The sequence below is a fragment of the Lissotriton vulgaris genome, chromosome 6, assembly GCF_964263255.1.
Source record: "Lissotriton vulgaris chromosome 6, aLisVul1.2, whole genome shotgun sequence".
Lineage (NCBI taxonomy): Eukaryota > Metazoa > Chordata > Amphibia > Caudata > Salamandridae > Lissotriton > Lissotriton vulgaris.
In genome coordinates this window covers 798,425,311-798,446,986 of record NC_141694.1, presented here as the reverse complement: position 1 = coordinate 798,446,986, position 21,676 = coordinate 798,425,311, and positions in this window count along the sequence as shown.

Below are 21,676 nucleotides of genomic sequence, written 5' to 3'. Positions count from 1 at the left end.
TTAACCGATCACTTGCCTCACTATGTGATGCACACACTATTTGTTGTAATAGACAATGCTAGAGCATAACATTTGGGTTAGAAGCTATCTTTTTTCTCCTTTTTACTTGTGCTGGTTTAACAGCACAATAGAGTATTTGTTACTTCTAGAGCAGGTTTCACCTTGGTTTGTTGTAGAGGTAGTAACCAGTTGTCATCACTGTGCTCAAGCAGTTCAAATCAATGGCCCAACTGCAGGCCTTCAGGCAATCCATGAACCGTATAAGTGGTAGCCTAGTATCTGATTACTATGGGAGCATATACCATATCACTGCGTTAATATGGAGTTTATTTTCAGCAGTTGTTTGTTAACCTTTCTGCAAGCCATGCATAACATTTGCTTACCATAGCTTGTTTATTAAACCCAGAAGTTCTATATCAAACATTTGGCAATATTTGAGTGTCATTTATATTTGCAGTGTACACAAGGACTGTTCATGAGAGGTTATGCTGAGACAATTAAGAGCGTAACTATAAACGTAGTTTTGTTTCATTTCATATTTGCATTTATTTGGGTATATATCTTTTTTGTTTACCAATGCAATATGACTTCTTGCTAAACATTTTACCCTGATAGAAGATGATGTCCGAAATGCATTGGGACTGTGTACGAAATATGATGATTGTTTTATATCAAAAAGTGAGGGCGGTCAATTAATTGTATAAAATTATGTGACTCAACAATTTTAACTACATGAAGTTCAAAATTCGAAAGAACAGATTTCAATAAAGTTGATTCAAACAAAAAAATAATTTGTTTACTAATTTAAACCACAGCAGCAATTTTGCTGAGATTAAGCAGTGGAGTTGTCGGAGTTACTTGTATCTGGACAGAGAGTTTGGTAAATATAATATTGAGAATAATATAGCTGAGACCACCTAGATGGGACATTTTGAAAATACGTTTTTGTACATGAAAATGTGTTAGAGCAGCTTTGGGACCTCCTTCACTTGACCAAGATGGAAAAGGTCTGGAGCTAAATATCCTTATTTCTTACACCCTACTATCTGTTTGGGTTACAGTACTTATTAAATCCCTAACAAGGTGCTAGTTAAGAATGCAATTACCATATGCTTGTTATTTCTCCATGTCCTGGTAAACTAAAGCCAATAATTGTTTTTCATACAAAAATAATCTAACCCTAATCTTTCCGTCCAATTGATTTAATTGTCATTTTTTTAAAGCTAAGGTGCTTACACTTTACAATATGTGCCATTTGTCTGTACTTTTTTAATGGAATATGTGTACAGTTTGCAAAACAGTAAATCAATGTTGTCAATATGTCAACATGACTTCTTTCGGAGTATTATGGAAAACATCCACTATTTCTAATACGTTTCTGTAAATTTACCTTGTTCCATAAGTTCAACCATGGTAGTTCCGTCCTTCAGTAAGATCTGGTCTCTTTGTTTATTTGCAATATCAATTCCTGTTACACACTGTGACTCCATTGTTTTATAATGTCATATGTTTTTTTCCTCAGGAATATCATGGCTATTGTATTTTAATGATTCGTCAAGCGCTATATCGCTTCCATGTAGTCAAAAATACAGATGACATACTCCTACTAAATGGTATGTGGAAAGGTTTTTATTTTGCTAAAGTTTCTTATATACAGTTTTCTGTTCTTTATAATATCAGAATGTTCTACAGAGAACCACATATATATCACATAATTCATTGTGGCTTTCTTTATTCGTATATTTCTTATTCTTTGGTTGGTCCTTACCTAGATGGGAATAATGATTTATTTAATTAATAATTGTAGTACTATCTGGTCTACTGTACCATAGAAGAGGTATTATTCTAATTTACCTGGGCTCTATATTTGTAGAAAACCATATATATGATATCACTATGTTTGTCTCATTCATGAACACATTTTTCACATTTCTTATGGTCTTTCATTAGATCGGAATATTGTTTAATTTGTAGTGCCATCATATGCTACTATATTTTGGCTGAGATATTCTTTTTTTGCTGAGCACAGTAACATATTTTTTAAGCAGGATTTTAAGGCTGGTTTACCCTATTAAATGTCGATAAATATTTGTTTACATATTCTATTTTTTCCTATTCATGATGTACACTTTACTGTCTTTGAGGAAATAGTATTGACTATTATTGCCAGTTTTCAATTGAATATAATATGTTTTTTTTCTTTTACATAATACTAGTATGGTTACCTAAACAATGCTACTTTGTTTTTGGGTGACATTTAACTCACTTTTGTTATGAAAATAATCTTGAGACTTTTTCTCTATCTCTTAATTATTGATTGCCATTTTTCATATAGCTTCACAAGACTCAGCAACACTGTTTAAGATGATATCTTCTTTTATTTCTAATATTACAAAGTAATGTTTTGGGGTATTAAAATTTTGAAGTACAATTGCAAGCACCAGCAATATTGTTGTGTTTTTATTTTGCGAACACATGGGCCTCTGGCTGTGGGGCATAATTTGTGCTCTGTTTTCATCCCCAAAGACATCCTTTTGTTCAGGAATAAAACATGTTGGCTGTTCCATAGTTGTACATGTCAAATACTAAGATGACTGTAAAGTGTTTTTATCTCACTACAATAAAAGACTTGTGGAGAACACTAAGCCATCAAACTGTATACTGACAGCATTTCAAGTATTACAAAACAACTTGAACTGTGTGAATTATAGAGCAGCCCAAGGCTTTTTGTTGTATTGAGATATGATCCCTGACATATTCTCTCTTGTTAAAATAATCAATGGCCATGCTGCAGAACACGCTGTAAAAGCGTTCTTCAAATTGAGGGCCTGATTTACAGTGTGGTTGAAAGGGAACTCGATTACAACAGTAACTGAGTTCCCTTTCAGCCATACTAAAGGTCTGACCACCTGATTTAGAGTCAGATGGACATTCAGTATGTCAGCAGCACAGACTATTCTGTCTCCTCAGCTGAGATACGTTTTTGATGGCCCAACGAAATAAGAACCAATGGATGTTTTGATATTTTTCCCTCCACCTATTTGAAGTTGGTGAACAACTGACAACTTTTTAATTCTGCTTAACGCCATCCAAAACGTGGCAGCTGGTGAAACAAAAACATTTCAATTACCTTCCGCTATGGGAGAAAACTCTCATGACAAGGGGGGGGGGGGGGGTCACAATTTCTTTTATTTTCGAAAAATCATCTTGCTTTGGGTTTTTTATTTTTGAAAATGAAAAAATGTAATTGAAAGTGTGCCGTCTTGCTCCGTCATGTTGACAGGGTCATACAGTCTACTTTCAATGCATTGACAGGAAATGCTGTGACAGTGATACCTGCCAATGTTAAAAATGTTTGCTAGGGCAGAGGACATCTCTGAAATTGGAGTGCAGTTACTCCATCAGGGCAACAAAGTAAAATACTCCGTAGCATTGGCAAAGCAACTATACTGTAAATCAGGCCCTTAGTTTATGACTGAAATGTAGTGCATTTTATGTGGAAGCATCTAAGAATTCAAAATGAAACCATAATTCGATTAATCAATACTACTCAAAGTTAATTTGATGTGGTGTATGTATGATACTCTAGACAAACCATTCACCTTTGATTATTTCTTCAAAGAAACTGTTAAGATTGAGGTTTCAGTTTGAGTGCAAACTCAAGACAAATGTATGCTTTTACATATATGTAGGACCAGGAAGTGGAAGAATGAAATTCAAAAATAAATTTTCCAATAGAATAAGACTGAAAACATTATAGTGACCATAAGGTTCAGCTCCAAGAAAGCATTCAGGTACATATCTTTTTACAGAAACATTTGAAAGGGGCTAATAGAATGCACTCAGCAATGTTAAGGACAGCATTAGCTTACTGCACTTTAATTGGAATGTTGACTAGCAAAGCCAGGTTGTTATGTTGTTGTATTTGCCCAGTTCCATCCAACTAAGGAGGCGAAAATAGGCTTTTTGCCTGCCACAAAATGTATGGGTATGTATATTAATCATAGGCCTGGACCAATGTAAATTACACTGATGTAATTTGCATAATTTCTAAAAACGTGGCACTTGAAATTCCATCATTATGCTACTTTGTGTGATTACATGCCATTTGCTGTAAAATATTACCATGAACACGTCGATCACTGTAAAAAGTTTATGCAAGCACAAGGGAACATCAACATGTGAGAGGCTATTGTACTTTTGTTTATTTTGCACTTTTTGTCAAAAATTGGCACAAGGGTGCATTTTGTGCTAAAACATAGTGCACAATGATGAATTCGCATTTCACTTAATTAGGCATAATATTCACATACTTATTGCTGAAATTTCACAATATGTGAAATCAAATTTGTCAGATTTGGCACACCGCTAATTAATATGTAACTCATTGCAGCATTGGTCAAAAATAACCAAGAGATGATTTTATGAATTTTACAACCTTGACATAGGTAGAATATTAGTCTTATGCAAAAGTTTGTGTCCCAGAAAAAACCTGAGGTAGGTGCCATCCAGTTTGATCTAGCGCAACCAATTTTTGGTCTGACTCATAATCCTATTGTACACTTCCTTCACCACTTAGTGGCGTTTGGATGAATTTTTAAAAGGGAGACGTTTGATGGACTCAACATGTCTAAGGGTCTGATTTGTAGTTTGGAAGTGGTGGAGGAGGGTGACACGCTACTCCCCCGATCCCGCACTTATAAATTCGACCACCAGCCAGTCGCCAGATTAGGTGTTTCCTCGTACTCTGCCAGCCAGTCCATTGGCATTTCCACATTGATGCCTTTCAAAAAGGGACTGCAATGGAAATGCCAAAGCAAGTTCCTGCATGGCAATGACTATTAAGTTTATACCTTGCGGGAAGTGGGCATGCATGCACACAGGGGGGCATACTGTGTGCCCCCCTGCATGCATCCAATGTGCCATGAGGCACTAGGTGGCCCTGTAGGGACCCCATTGTTTTCTCACCGCCACCCTAACAAATGAGGTTTTATTGTCGTAGTTAGGGTCGCAGTGAGGAAACTTGTAATATGCTTGGCAATGCCGCAGCAGCACCACCAAGCATATTGCTGCCTCAAGACTACCGCACCAGCGCCAGAGATCGCTGGCAGATGCAGAGGTCCACTCAAGGTCTGACCGCCATACTCATAAAACAGCAGTCGGACCACTAATTGGGCGGTCGCCCACCGCAACAGCACTTCCACCATGGGTTTTACAGTCAGATGGATTGCCGATCTCGTAAGCAAGCCCTTAGCTTTAACCCTAAATATGTGATAGTTTCATATAACGTAGATCAGAACAGGGAATCAAATGCAGGCATACAGCTGAGAAATACCAGAAAAAGGGAAGCCTTTTGCAAATTTGAATATTTCATATATACATATCACATATACATATATACATACATCATACATATCACACCATGGTAAAAAAGGGACATTGGGATGACCAAAACACTAGAACTGCAACACAAGAAGGTATGCTCAATTAGTCTGGTTAACACCATCAATGCTGATGGTATTCCACTCCTCTGCTGACCCTTATTTATTCCCATTGTTCATGACGAGCTCAGCTCGTCATGAGTGTACGAGAGGTGTAGCTCATGATGAGCTGTTAACTAATTATTTTCACAGGTGTTTTTAATGCCAGGATCTCTGGTCCTGATATTTCACATGAGCTAGTTAGAAACCTGCCACAGAGTGGGCCATCACTGCACCTGCTTTGGATCCTAAGATAAATTATCAGAAATGGTCATACCTTGATCAAGTTCACTGGTGACAATAATTTAAGTCTACTGAAAGGATGCTTTTATACTAATAAACAATCCTCAATCATAGGCTTCTTGCCATGCTGAAACCTTATTTGAACAATTTTAAAGATTTTCTTACAGTATTGCAAAGACTAGGGGTGGGGGAACCTATGGATATTCATTGTGGAATTCCGTGGAGTCACATAAAAACTCCACAAGATTATACAGAGTTCCACCAATAGGTAGAAAATACGCAGCTCATGCTACTTGCGCTACTGGTGCTGCAATTTAACACCAGTAGCGCATGCAATGTCAAAAATCAGCACAAACAGCACCACACACTGTGCAAGAGCATACAGCGATTCGAGTTTTAGATTAATTATTGTATTGTACAATTTCTTAAAATCATTGCAAAAATGTAATTTCATGATAACATCTTAGCAATAAAATGTTTCAAAACACATTAGTGGAACACCAGCAAGTTCAATATATATATTCAAATCAATTATTTCAATGTAAGATCCTAGCATAGACATGTTGTTTTACGTCCAATGCCTGATCAGCATGCTAAAAGAGAGGGGGGTTGTGCATCTTCAGTGGCTGATTCACCATTATGCGCTAAGAGGGGAGCTGCTCCGAAATTGTTCTGTTACAATTTTCAATCAGACAATAAATTTATTACCACCTTTATAAATTTCACAAAGCGTGCGGCCAGTTGCACAGATTTCCCTCTTAAGCATGCCTCTAAAGCTTCCAGTCCGATACGAAAATTCAAAATGCACCAAATTGGACGAAGCCATTCAAGTTGAATTTGTTGCTGCTCGAGTATAACACAGTCACGAGCCACAGCAAATCTACTGGAGGCGGCCCTCTGACCGTGATGCTTGCAACCACCTGTCACTGCCACATTAGAAAATCATGCTAGGGGATGCCAAATCTCACTCGACTCAACAGCTCCCATTTTCTGGAGCTTTGTGGGACAAAATATTTGTCAATGGCCCAATTTCCGCCAATTCCGCGGGCAGAACTAAACATCCAGCCACTCCTATCAAAAAATAAAGCTTTTACTTCCCAGAGGAAACAAAAATCCCCAAAACACTGTTACTGTTAATTCTCAATATACTCTGAAAAACATCTAAGCTAATTACACTCACTTAAAAGAGTGCTCTACCAGCTCTTAAAAGCCTTTATAGAACTATTTTTGATGACTATTTTCAAAATATCTGGATTTTTTTTTCCCATTGCAGACTTTGTTAGGTAATTAAATTTTATGATTTTCAAAACTGCATAGAGTTGTGAGCAAATTAATTTTACCACAGGCAAACAGTAATATTATATTGATCCAGATGTGTTACGATACTGAAGTTAAGGAACAGCATACGCATTTGAGACACCTTCTTCAACTAGCCAAAAGTAGTGTCTGTATCAAATTTATATTTTAATGAAAATAAAAACTTTAGAATATAATAATTGGTAGTAAATATTTTTGCTCAACTATGACACAATGAGGCAAAAGCAGCTCGAACAGGATATCCCTACTCGCACAAGTCCTTGCATTTTGCACTTTTCACTGCATCACGGACCACTGCCTTTTGGCCAGTTTTGAGCTATTTAAATACCATATACATACATAATACATCTAATTTTACAATATTCAGGTGACTAGTTTTATTTGTACTGACTGATTGAAAGACCGAATTCCACTCTCCAATGATATCTGATGCCACATGAGCTATTACGTGTATAGTATGCACGATATTAAGGGCTGATTGTGCGGGATACTAGGGTGACAAAACCGGAACACTAACATATTGACTTGTTTCACAGCAAATAACTGGCTTTATAGACAAGTGCCAGCGTTCTAATATGAAAGGTACTGATGAACTTTCAAATACATTTTTTTAACGATCGCCACAGTCGATGGCTACACCATTGCTTCCTCTGTTTCATTCTATCTTTAAAGACCATTCCATATGGTGATTGAAAAGTGGTGCTACCACTGCGTATCTATTAACTAGATGGCACTGGCAACACTGATATTACCATCATGATTCTATTGCATGCCCCACAGCCAAGCTATTTTCCAAATTCATACTAAAAGAGCTTCACGTCTGGATTGCTATTAATGATATGCTTTAGCACTCAAGCATGTTTCATTTGGAAATTGTTGATGATTGATGGTGAAGAGGCATCGGGACTTATGGCTAGATTAACTTTGGCAGCAGGTACTGTTTCACTATGTGTGTATTGATTTCTCTGAGGTCTTTGCTCATTAGATTCCCCTGTGTATCTGGATTAAATACGATCCTGGATGGTTTCATTCTGGCCACTTCCATCCTAATGCTTAAATTAAAATCACAATCCCTACTGCAGCTTCTGGTAATCCTAATACCCCACCCTCTTCTGTTGTAACACTGGATAGTGTATTCTCTGTCACCTGTTTTAATATATTCATGGTTTATCTGCATACTGATTGAAGCAGTGCTCCATGCTCATATGGAGAGAACATTGTACTGTGCTGATGACACCAGACGGTGCTAGAACTTCTTGCGATTGCAGGAGTGGGCATAATTAATCCCCCCAAGTGTCTCTACTCCTGCTCTCCTGTCTCCGGCTCCAGGAACAGGCAGCAGGCAGTCAGGCTCCCTCCCCTAGGCCAATCACAGTGTTGCAATGCCGCATTGTGATTGGTCTGAGTGCTGTGACACGGGTCTCAGCCTGGGGCTGGAGGGGTGGGCATGTTCTCCATGCAGGCTGTAATACAGTCTGCATGGAGAACAGGGAAAGTGCGTACGAGTGGTTTGGGGGGCCCGAGAGGGCTGACCAAACAGTCATTGTGCACTTAAGAGTGGGCAAACCTCTCCTCACCTGCCCTACTCCGTTAGCAGTGCAGCCCCGCCCACCCGTAAAGGAAACATAAAATGGTGTTCCTTTTTCAAGAGGCATTCCCTCCTCTTCTAGTTCTAGTTCTACAACCTTCGAAGTGTTTGCAAGGCCCTGTTGCTAGTTCCAAAGCTGTGCACACTGACACTCTCTGCCAGGGGCGGCTGGTGACATTTGAAAGTGGTGGGGGGTAAAACAATTGTCATACTTGACTGGGGTGAGCGAGCGTAGCGAGCGAGCCAGAACAACCTATTGGGAGTTTGGGGGTTCTCCCCCGAGATTTAAAAAAAAGAAAAGAGTGGGCAAATGGTGCATTTTCAAGCAAACCAGAAGGTGTGAAGAACAGCTAAGTCAATACTACTGTTTAGAGTTGTGGGAGTTTAGAAACCTTATAGAAGTTTGACACATAATGAGAATGCTCTGGGAATATGGAACTAAAATAAACAACAATTTACTGGTACCGCAGTAGCGCAACTATTCTTAATCATACTGGATAGAACCACAAGCTAACATGTACAATACCATGATTGACAGGGTGATGAATTTACTTGGACACTAGCGCTTAGTATGTGCTCACACTACTAAAACTTATTAGAACTGTTTTTTACCTTCCCCACATACACATGCATCAATACTAAAGAGGAACAAGCAGTCAACAATATTAGAGCAATTCTGACTTCCTTCATTGTCATTGCACCTACCCAACATTGTGAAATGGGTGTTGCTCTTTAAGGGGTATTTAATGCAAATTATGTAGCTTTTCTTTGCAGCACCCGGAGGTTGAATAACTTCGTCAGTGTCAAGCACTAAGTGGCTATGTCCCTAGTTATTCTCATTCATGCCTGACCATCACCATGGATACATAACAGTGTGCCTTTCTCTGAGTTTAAACTATAGGGGAGTACCCATTCCATAAATTAGCATCCCTGAGAGAAAAAGCGGAGCAGGAAATGTCCCATTTCTCCTTAACTCAGCAGAAACTACTATCAGAGATTTTAGTTTCTAAAATAGGCAGGGGCCATGCTATGGTCCCAGTAGGCCAATAAGCAAATTGAATCTCAAAAAATAGAAGGCATAACCAGTGTGCCCAAGGAGCACTGCCCCAAAATGGCAGTTGTTGGTAGGTGCTGACTTTCATGAGGCAATCAGAAGACCAAAGTCAACCCCCAACTGATGAACCGGACACACACAGCCAGGGATGTGGAGAAAGAAAATCAAAATGGACCAAAGAACAGCAGCACAAACACCAGGGCTTGAGGCTGGAAGTGCCTTTCAGCAGAGTGAGCACATCCCAACCCAAGCAAAAATTACGGGTCAAGAGTGAGACCACCACCAAACTCCAGGAAGCCAAATGAAAAGGTTAGAAGGTAACCTGAGATGTGGTCTCCAATACAACCCACAAGAATCCTGTGGAGCGCAATGGAGGGTCACACCAGGGACCACAACAACCTCAAAACATGGGGAAAAACAGCCTGCTAGCCTGCACTCAGTATCAAAGGCCAATCAAAAGGGGAAAACAAAAATGAAAACGGTCACCCACAATGCAGCACAACAATGCACATTCTCACAAATGGATCTCGAAAAGATGATCAGGTACATATTCGAACAAACTCCTGAAAGGACCACTTGGAAAAGTACACAGCAATCCATAGGCCAGAACTAGCCAAGAGCCATGGAAGAAAGCATGCTCAGACAAAAAAAGTATGGGGGGGTTCTCTCCTATTCTCCATCAAAGGGTGGTGCAGTGCCACCCACAAACAAGGACTCTCCAGCCAAAATCCCTATCAAGAGCACATAGGGTGAGGCCACATCCTGCCCCTACTGCTGATGTGAGTACTGCCCGAAAAACATGATTTCAGATCTTAATATATATTTGTAAAATGTTTTAATCTACCGAGGTCACCTACATGATGACTTACAACGCAGCCCTCAAGCGCTATGCAGGCCTCAAGCCCTACATGTTCACTGTGAAGCTGCCACTATGATGACCTACACCTAAGGCCTCAAGCGCTATATGCTCACTGTTAGGCTGCAGCTGTGATGGCTGATACTTGTGAAGTTGGCTAAATTCGCAAACGCCAACTGGGAGAAGTTTTGAAAACAATGCGCTGGGAAAACACTTAATAAAAATGGTTTGTTGGAAAAACACACGGAAATTATTCATTTAGAATATACATTCTCCCAAAGAACACATTTTCAAAGGAATGTTGGCCAGTAGATAAAGTGTTCATCTTTGCACAATCTCAGTGCTGGAATTTAAATTGTGCACAAGTATAACACCAATGGACCAGAACTGCTCCCAGCTGCTAAACTCCCTGCATGACCTAGCTTAGGTTTTAAAAATGTATAACGGACTCAGCCATTATAAACATGACTACCCTACCTTAGCACTTCATGCTCTAATTACGTACGCACTCGGCAACCTAACTAATTTTACGCCCCCACACCCCAATGGACGCACCGTGCCTGCTCTCTGCTCTGTTTCTCCTCTATGTCCTTTCCAACCTAGCAATTGTTCAACTGCCTGTTTCATCCTTCTTCATTTGGATGTAAGGTTCTACAATGTATTAGGGCCATATGTATCAATTTTAGGTTTTGCGATTCTCAAATAGCGAATTTTTGAGAATCGCAAAACGCTATGTATGTAGGATTTGCAATAAATTTAGCGATTCCTACATATTCGTTAATTGCGAATCACAAATTGCAATTCGAAATTAAGGAATACCTCCCCATTCATTCCTATGGGCCTAGAGGCTCAGTCGAATGAATGGGAAGACATTCTAAATTTGCGATTCTCAATTAGAGAATCGCAAACTGAGAATGCAATTTCAAGTGTGCCAGGGTGTGAAAAGAACACCCTGTTGCACCCCTGAAACGAGCATGGTTGCACATGTGCCATACATACATGCCTAAGGGCATGTGTGTGCACCACATGCCACTTTGAAAAATGCAAAAATGTGCATTTCTGAAAGAAATTGCCAATTACCACAAATCTGTAGTTGGGGGTAATTTGCGATTCCTTTAGGCCATATTCGCACAACTTGGGTGCTTCATACATTCCATTTAAGGAATTGCGATTCCTTAAATGCATTCGCAAAATAAGGAATCGCAAATTTTGCGATTCCTTATTTTGCAAGGCAGTTTTTCTTTCATACATACCATTAAGCCTAATTGCGAACGCAAATGCCGAAATTCTGCAAATTTCAGCGTTTGTGATCACAATTTTGAATGATACATATGGGCCTTAGGGTGCAGCTCATTGAAGCTTTTTTAGTGATTCTAAATGCTGTCAGTCGTGACTGCCAGGCCTATAGTATTATAATGTGCATGTTTTTATGTAAGTGCATAGATTTATCATCTGTGGGGGTACATATCATTTAAACCTGTCGGGGATTAAAAGGAGAGCCTATTTATTGGTTAAATGTGGAAATATACTGGTTTCAACCTAATTTCTTCACAAAATCCAAAATAAATATGGATAGATGCAGATAAAATTAGCCAAAATAAATATGGATAAATACAGTCGGAAAAGTCAAAAAATAAATACTATAAAACCGTAAGCTCTAGTCATGATTCACGTTTTAAAAAATTCAATATATGTCGGTGGTTACCAACACCCCGAGCCCAACTTCCTTTTTGCCACGTTTTTTTCTGCCATGTTTCTTCACACTCCTTTCCCCTCCTACTCACTCATCACTTCCACCTTTATTTTAACAGTTCAACCTCCTACCCCATTTCTTCACCCACTCTAAACTAGTTTATATGCCAAAGCATTCATGCTGCTCTTTTTCTACTTTTTATGGGGCCCCTTCTGTAGTTTGATTCCTCCGTTTAATCTTTTCTGTACCCTGATTTCCCCTATCTTTGTCTTCTTACCTTTAATTCCACTTCAGATTTAAATTATGTTCCTTAACCAGGATTCACTAGGGATCTATAGATTATTTTCTTTCTATAAGAGATTTTATAGTGAATTTAGGTTAATCTTCTAATTGTCCTTTGGTATTTCCTACTGTTTTCGAGAAAACGGCATTTTCAATGATTTGTTTATCCACTAATAGCGTTTTAGATTCTCTGGATTACAGTTCTCAGTTTTTCTATGCATTTTCATAAACGAGACCTGCTGTCACTTCAGAATATGGCCATATTAGTTTGTGAAACATGTGTTTGCTTTTGTTAGTGTTACACTTTTACTTAATGTAGTCTTCCAAGCCTTTTGAAGATTAATTTAAGAATGGAAGCCAAAACAATTGTCTTTTTTTTCTAGGCCGTGTTACTGACAGTTTCAAATTATTGACAACAACTTTAATCGATAGCAGATGCCATGTTGCAGGCTCCTATTGCCGAAAGCTACAGTATCTAATTATTATAGTGCCATTATATTGTACTTTTTAAAAATGGACAGATCTAGACAACAGGGTACAAACTTTTTCAGGGAAAACAGTAATCAACAGCACCAGGTGAAGTGAAGAGCAAGAGATGGACGATTTAAGGTGTGACTTAAAAATGTGACGTAAGGTCACGTGATGTGGCAGAGTGAACAGAGAGAAGAATTTTCCAGTGTTTAGCTCTCAACAATGAGAAACAGCAGAAACAAGTCTGGGTATTGGTGGTGACTAGAAGTAACGAAATTAGGAACCAGTTCTTGGCTAACAAGTAAACAAGCATAGGCAAATTCAATCAGTCTATGTTTGTAAATGCTTATTGACATGGCCAGCTTTAGCCCTGGTGGCACCCTGTGCGAAAATGTTTTTGGCACCACCCCAATAACCACCACCTTTATGGATTCCCTCACTACCACCCTTTAACAGTGCCCCCCAAGTCTCCATAACCCCTCTCTCTGATGCGTTAAATTAGTTTTAAAGCACTGTTGCCACTCATATTAGTGTAGGGTGTCAGAGCACGTTACATCACACACACTACACACAGACAATCAATCATAGGTGTGTAGCTTTTGTGTATAGGAAACGATAAATAAGACAGAGGACTACAAGGTACAGACATCACGTCATCCATTCTGGTAGACCATATAGTTTAATAGTGCTTGGTCTGGAGAAGCGCAAACTCTGAATTTAAAACTTAACACCATGGTTGGGGGTTCTTTTTAATAATCAGAATTGATTTCTATCCAAATGACCCCTTTTATCAACATTAGGATAATGAAAGGCATGATAAAATAATAACACTCTATGTATTGCGTTATTTATGCAGCTCTTTGATGACAGTTAATAGCTCACTGTTCTATGTTAGGATTATAATTTATAAACTGCAAGTCACAAAACTATCTGTCCGGACAAAAACTGTAACCAACTGACCTATTTGTATTATATGTGCTTTGTGATCTGAATGGTACACCTTCTGTGTAACAGACATATTAGAATTCTGCGCTACTTTACTATGAGTCAAAACTTCCACTAGACAAACCTCTAATCTCTCTCTAATAAGAACATTAATCACCAGAGTTATATTAACAATTATATTGTTGCCTGTAAATTTCTGGAGGCCAGGAATGTGGCAGCAGGTGCTTTTAAAACCACACAATACTTCCAAATATGACCCCCATCCGGAGACAGCACCCTGTGCCGTCGCACTAGTCGCACCACCCTAGAGCGGCCCTGCTTATTGATTTCCAGATTTAGTTTTGCCAGTGCAGAGCAAGCATTGCCAAAGCCAATAGAAGCACTGACAAACTAAGGATGCTATTTTATGTAGTTCTAAGATGGCCTCCACGGTTAATCTCTCGACACACTGTTAAGGCCATCTTAGAAGCTTTGGTAAAGCCAACCTCTGCGGCCTCAGATGGGTGAGACTGGAATAAGAGACAGTCAAACTCTGAGTTGTAGGAGTGTTGGGGTGGAAGTAGGGGGGTATGAGAACCAACGATCAGTAGTGGTAGGAAAGAGTACAAGGAGACAGGGCAGGAGGAGAGGGTGATAGCAGGTGAGCGAGAGAGAGCTTTGAATGGAAAGAGCATTTACTGAGACGCGAGAGTGGACAAGAGAGAGGAAGCCACAGAGAGTGAGGGTGGAGAGAAGAAATGTAAACCAATTGAGAAGTAAATCAGAACTACCACCTACAAAAAATCGAAAAATAATAGTTCCCTGATTTCAGTAGTGAATGGATATATTCATAGAAAGCAAGAGTGAAACCTAAATGCTCCAGAGAAGTTCAAATGGAAGAATAGAGAGAAAAGCCACCAATCCTAGGACAAGGAATTGAAATAGACAAGGAAGTTGCGCATTGTTGATCACAGAGTAGACCCAGAGCCCACTATTAAATATATATGATAGTATATGCTGCAATGCTGTCTGTGACAGCTTTGTACCCGCAAACAAAGGAAATATAAGGAACAATAACACCATGGATGCATTTGAAAACAATAGTGAGAAAATCTTGGCCTCCTTTAACACCTGAGGTTACACTCTCTTATCTTTCCTATATAGGTTCCTTCTGAAAATGCCCCCAGTCTGTCAAAACACTGCCCCACAGAAGGCAGGGGTTCACTGCCTGCACTCTTCAGTAAACGGCTCTGTGTGAAACACAGAGACACTGCTCTAGGATCAACACAAATACCTGCCAAATTCATGTCATGTCAGTGCAACAATTTAGGAATTTAATAGGGAGCCATTAAAAATACATAATTGGAATAGTGAAAATTTCCCTACTCCTCTTTTGCATGAGTTACTTAAAGATAAACTATCAGATTCCTTATTGCATTTTATGCAAGAAGCAACCATTTGGCTGCAGCAAATCAATACTGTCTCTTTTGGCAATACAGTGTAGATAATTACATAATGAAGCTGTCTGTCTTTATTTGCACAATGTATGTTTGTATTCACTAACCCAGAAAGAATGGCTCTGTGTAGCAGCTGTCATTGTATTTTGCTTATCGTTGTCCTGTCTGCCAATGTTATAATTCACCAGCTGACACCCGCCTTGGCAGAGACCATGTGCCATTATTCGGTGCCAAGGCGACAACAGTGCTCACGACTCAGCACTGTGATGCCATTCATTAAATATCTAGTTAATAAAAGAAGGATTCTTTGGGATTGTCGATCTGAGTCAGTGCTGTACATGGCTCTGGGGCTGGAGGGAGGAAAGAGATCACGGAGAAACAGTTCTAGTTCTGTCTGAGACACCAGGGGACCGGTCGACAGAGAACTGCTGCGTGGAAGAAACACAATGTGAATGAAAAGCTTGGCGGCGAGGATAATGACATTCCTAATAGCTTAACTTTACAACATTCCGAGTCTAAACTCATCCACATTGCTTAAATGTATGAGCAGGACTGCGTTCTCCGAGAGTAAAGAAAGGGCACACTATGGCACATCAACTTACAGTGTGAGCTCAGAATCATGACTCGGAAATTTGTTGTTTTCAGCGATTACAAACAAGGAATTAAAGGTCATATGTACAAGCCCCTATCGCCAGGGGAAAGTCACTTTTTGTGACGTTGACCGTGACGATAGGGGCCTTGCCTTATGTACAAGTCAGCATGGCTTAACACTGTGTTGTAATTAGGGTCCAAACAGCCTTTGAAGTAATACTCGTTTATTGGAGAATAAACATACGGTGCCCCCGGCTTGACAGGGCTAAAGCAATCCACAAACCATCAACGTTCTAACCTGGCCTTCAACCAGGGTGCAGGGACATACCAAGGGGAGGGAGAGGGTGGGGGGTGACGGGAGGTACCAATATGCGACATGAGTTACAACACACTGCCTTGTACATAAGGAACCCTTTCACGCTATGTTTAGCATGAAAGGGGTGTGCAGTGAGGGTTGTGGTCGGCGTTCCACTGCAACACCCATTGTATTTGACGCTGCCCCCTATGTAGTCCCTTCCTGTACATAAACAAACCTTTTTAAAAATTCCATTTTGTCACTTTCATGTGTGCTGCATAAAGCAACACACATGAAAGTTACAAAATTGGCATTTTAGGATTGTTTATGTGCAGGAAGGGACACCTTCCTACACATAACTAATCCTCCCCTGCACACAGACACCCTAGCACTCTGGTGCAAGGGTGACTGCGTTGGCCGTAAGTTGTGAAACTTAGTTCCATCGCAGGGGGAAACGCAAGGCTGCACCACACCCTTATAAATATAATGCAGCCTTGCATTTCTGAAGTGGCGGAACGTGTCGTTAAGCCCAGTAGGCTAACGACACGCTCTGCCACTTCGTCGTACTTATGCCCCTAAGGCTTCAGGTGCTATAATAAGGTTATTGCACACAGGTGCTTTCTCAAAACGTCCAGATCAGGTTATCTTAAAATGCTCTTCTCGATCTGGCCTTTGTGATCACAGCTTTAAAGTTCGTAATGTAGCAAACTGAAATTGTCATTTGTGGAGAAATACGTCTTATTTAATCATTGTTAGAGCTACCCAGCCTAGGAAACTCATGAAAAGAGTCATTTTGGTGACTTTAATACACCACTTTCCATCTCACATCCGCAGATTTAAAATGCTCTGATTAAAAGGTGTGATTGATGGCAGATATTATATCATAATTTTACCTATATTAAAGGATGGCAACACCTGCCAGACTCCAGTCGTTAAAGATCGTTTTCTACATTGTAGTTAGAGACTCTGTGTTTGGTTATGGTGGGAACGTGCCACGTCAGGCTTGTGAGGTAAGACGCATATGCAATCATACTCTGTTTTGATGGTACTCTGGTGCATCCAATTAGATGCAACATTGTAGTTCTGTGTAGTCAGTGTGTGGCTCCAGCGTGGGTGGGTTTGGAGCCTCTACAACGGATGCGCCTGTTTCTTTTCTACAGGGTCTGAATGACAATAATAATACTTTATTTGATTTGTAAAAATCATAAAAGGGTGGATCTTACCACCATGTGATAAACATCAACATCTTTGAGTCAGCATAAAAAGAGCATAAAATGACATGATAAAACGATCGATAAAATGACACAAGTCGTTATCGACTTTACACAAATATACAAACAAAAATAATTAAAAAAACAGGTATAACACTTTGTAAGGGGATAACTATCTCATTAAGACATGGGGACCATCAAATGAGTGTTGTGACAGGGGATACAATATACTTAGGGGCTTATATTTAATTAGATGTAACTGTCACCTATTGTCTCAGATAAAGTGCATTTGCAGGGGGAGTGGGGAACAGAGTATCTATTGAGAAAATGAGGGAGAGTCCAGGACCAGCCGCGGGGAGACAATGTGACCCAGTTCATCTTTTATTGCTGCATTGTTTTCAAGCTCTTGGGCAGCAAAAGCCAGGAATTTTATAGTTTTGCAGGAAAGTTGTATCGAAGACCCGCTAAGGCATTTTATCACAGCCGCCCTACAGGTCCTGACTAGTGCTTCTCTTAGGAGTGGTTTCAAGAGGATCTTCCTTTGATTTTGTAATGCCGGGCAAATGCATAATAAATGCAGTAACGACTCTTCACCCTTGTCACAGAGGCGACAGTCTGAAGTTGACCAGGTCCATAACCATTTGGGGGTAAGGTCTTTGCTCGAGAAACAACCCAACCTCAGAAGACTTAGTTTCCTCTTGTAATGATCCCTGAAACATTCTTGCAAATAAGGTTATTGTTTCAGTTGGTTGTATGTTGGCATCACGAGCCAGGCGTGGCTTTTACCAGCCACTAAACCTTTGTCCATTTGCATGGATGCTTGTTTGATAGCTTTGTTGGTAATTTGTTTAAAAGCATTGTAAGGCATAGGTGAAAGCCAAGCTTCTTCCAGATTTAACGATAGAAGCGCTTGCCTAAGAGTCTTACATGTGGAGTTGGAGTGCCTAGCTTGTTTTCCGACTTCTTTCCAGCAAAGGTGGGCGAGTGTGTTATCTTCGGCATCCCTCATACACCAATAGTATTTGGCAAGGGCCCCTTGTCTTGCCAGAATCTGATTTGTTAACCCATATTCCAGACGTATTTGTGCTTGGGAAATATGTTGCAGGGTCTGAATGATCATTTATTGTAGTACGCCAACAAAACGGTACCCAAGATAGAGTACTAGTGATTCACAGAGCATATTTCACTGTACAGCATAAAACTGTAACAAGTTAGCATCCTCTGTCACTGAGACACACACAAGGTATTCAGTTCAGTGGTCAGTGGTTGTTGATTAAGTTAGTAGGTACTATGTCCTCAGTATTCTACAAGATTCCCCTGGTTACACATAAGGCTTGGGAGCACAATTCATTCAAATTTCTATCTTCAATTTTAATGAACCTTAACAAAGACCATAATGATCTCTCTGTTCTAAATTTTGGAATGCTGGAGATGCCGCTTGCTGAGCCAGTGTTCTTTCAATTTCCACAATAAAAGGTTGGAGGAGCCTGTGGACAATGCTTAATTTACAAAACACTAATTGCCGGTTCCCACAGTCAGCGCCATTGAAGATTGGGGTGTTGAATACCAAGACTGCATAGTCGTGCTCCCACTTCATGCCTCTTTAACCCCTTCCGCGCGGATAACAAAGCCAGCTCGTCATGGGCGTTACCTGGGCTACGCGCATGACGAGCTGGCTTTGTCACGTAACGCGGGATTTTTAAAAATCCAGCGCACAGCAGGAAAACGCGGTAGCGCCGAAGAGGTTAATACACCGTCATGCACCCCCACCATTGTATTGCACTTCTCGCAGGCTCTTTTTGAACCCTGATTTCTTCCTTTGTCACTGTTTTTCTGTCTTTCTGTTCCTTTTCCTTTCCCTCTTTTGTGTTTTTCTTCTTGTGCTCTAGAACAAAGGCTGTTGAGAAAAATAAGGGCTGGACCCAAAAATGAGTATTGGTGGGCCCACATGCAACAATCAGCTCAAATTAAGCACTGACTGTAAGTCACTCCTTATGCTTTCGCCAGGCGCCATTTTAGGTTGCAGAAAAGATGAAGGTCAGACTATGGGGACAGCTGAGCCTGATGCCATAATAATCTCCTACATGCATCAGGACCCTTTGAGGCAGTTGTTGGATCATGCAGTTCATTTTACATTGTACACTGTGTGTCTGATCCTGGTGGATGGTTGATGGTAGATCCTGGTTGATGTTGTGGGCGATACAGATTATACTGTACCTGAGTTGTGGAAGGGAACGGTACTGTCTAAGCGAAAAGTGCATAACTGAGGCTGCAGTTACGAGTGGTGATAATCATGGTGATATTGCTAAGAGGAGCAGGAGGTTGGTGTGCAAAATGAAAGAGATACATCCAGTTGCAAGTGGGAGAACAGACTGCCCTATGGCAGATTTTGACATGCCCTCAGAGTTAGTTCTTGAGTTAGAGCTTAAAGATCTTAGAAAAGTAGGGTCAATATTCAGGCCCATGAAGGTGAGATCAGCATATCAGCTGTAGTTATAATCAGCTGGAAATAACACTACTCAGATGTGGTTGGCATGAATTCAAGTCTGAAAGTGCTCTAGGATTTGGGTACTGAACTTCCACATATGTGGGCAGCCATGATGTATGATAGCCTTGCCATTGTTTGGTGAGGGAGGCAGTCATGTTTGTTTAAAAGGAAGGGGAAAGAACCAGCTGCGTGGCATCTTGACCATCTTTGTTGGATGGTGAGCCTGGAGAGGGTACATCCTTCAGATATGATTTCAGGCTCGAGCTCCTCTCAAAGCTTACTGTTTTGTGCATTTTTAAACACTTTTTAATAATGTCAAACAATTGCCATAAATGGGAGACTATTTTAGGAGTCATTTGTTCAAATTGATTAGAACGCTTTTCTTACTGTCTAATGTGAATTAAATTTTCTGATTTTAATCATTTTATATTTATATTTTGTGTCTGTAATAGGTTCATCTTTCTGTGGTTCATTACCCTTCACATATTCATGTAGTGTTGGCATGCTCTCACTTACATGCCTTCTTCATTCTAAATATGCGCAGCTACTTAAGTATTCATTACTTGTCAAACCCTCCGTACCCATTAAATTACAGTTTCAACTTTCACAAGTTCAACTTTTCCTGATTTACATCAAAATGCTTACTAATGCATTATATACATTATTCTATGGTATTCTCTTAGGGGGCAGATGTATCAAAATACCTATTTGCGATTCTCAAATAGCGATTTTTTGAGAATCACTATTTGAGAATTGCAAAATGGTATTTATATAAAAATTCGCAATTTTTTAGCGATTTCTTAAAATTCCTTAATTGCGAATAGCAAATTGCTAATCGCAATTAAGGAATCATTTCCCATTCATTTCTATGGGCCAGGAGGCCCATAGGAAGGAATGGGAAGTTATTCTCAATTTGCGAATCGCAATTTGAGAATAATTTCAAGGGTGCAAGGGTGTCTTAAGAACACCCTGCTGCACCCCTGAAATTTACATATATGAGCATATGGCGCACATACATGCCCTATGTATGAGCGCCACATGGCACGTTTACAAATGCCAAAAAGTGCATTTGTAAAAGAATTTGCAAATTACCACCAACTACAAGTTGGTGGAAATGTGCGATTTCCTAGTGTAAATTCGCAAAACTTAATTGCTTCTTACATAGCATTTAAGGATTCGCAATTTCCGATTCCTTAAATGCTTACGCAATATTAAGGAATCGCGAAAATTGCAATTCCTTAATATTGCGATGCGTTTTAGATGATACATTGCATTTTCCGATTTTTTTGTTGCAAACCCTGCTTTTTACCGAATCGCAGCGTTTGCGAGAAAAAAATAGTTTTATACATCTGCCCCTTAATCTCCTCCAAAATACTGTTTAGAAAATATCACAAGACAGAAATATTGTGCCAAAACTATGATGTCAAAAATGTCATGGTACAGAATATAGAAGGAAAGAATTTAGTTTTTTAGTTACGTTATATCATTTTTTAAATATAGTTGTATATAACATCATTTTTAATTATATTATGTTGTATTACTTTTTGTTTTCCAAGTTATTATGATTTTAATGTTAAGCTGTACTATTCTTTGGGTATAATAATATATTCAATTCTGAATGTTATTAAATGTTTTTTAATTTTTAATTTTTTAATTTGATTAATTATGTAAAACATTTTAATTGAACATTATTTGATAGATAATTTTAATAAAAAATATAATGAAT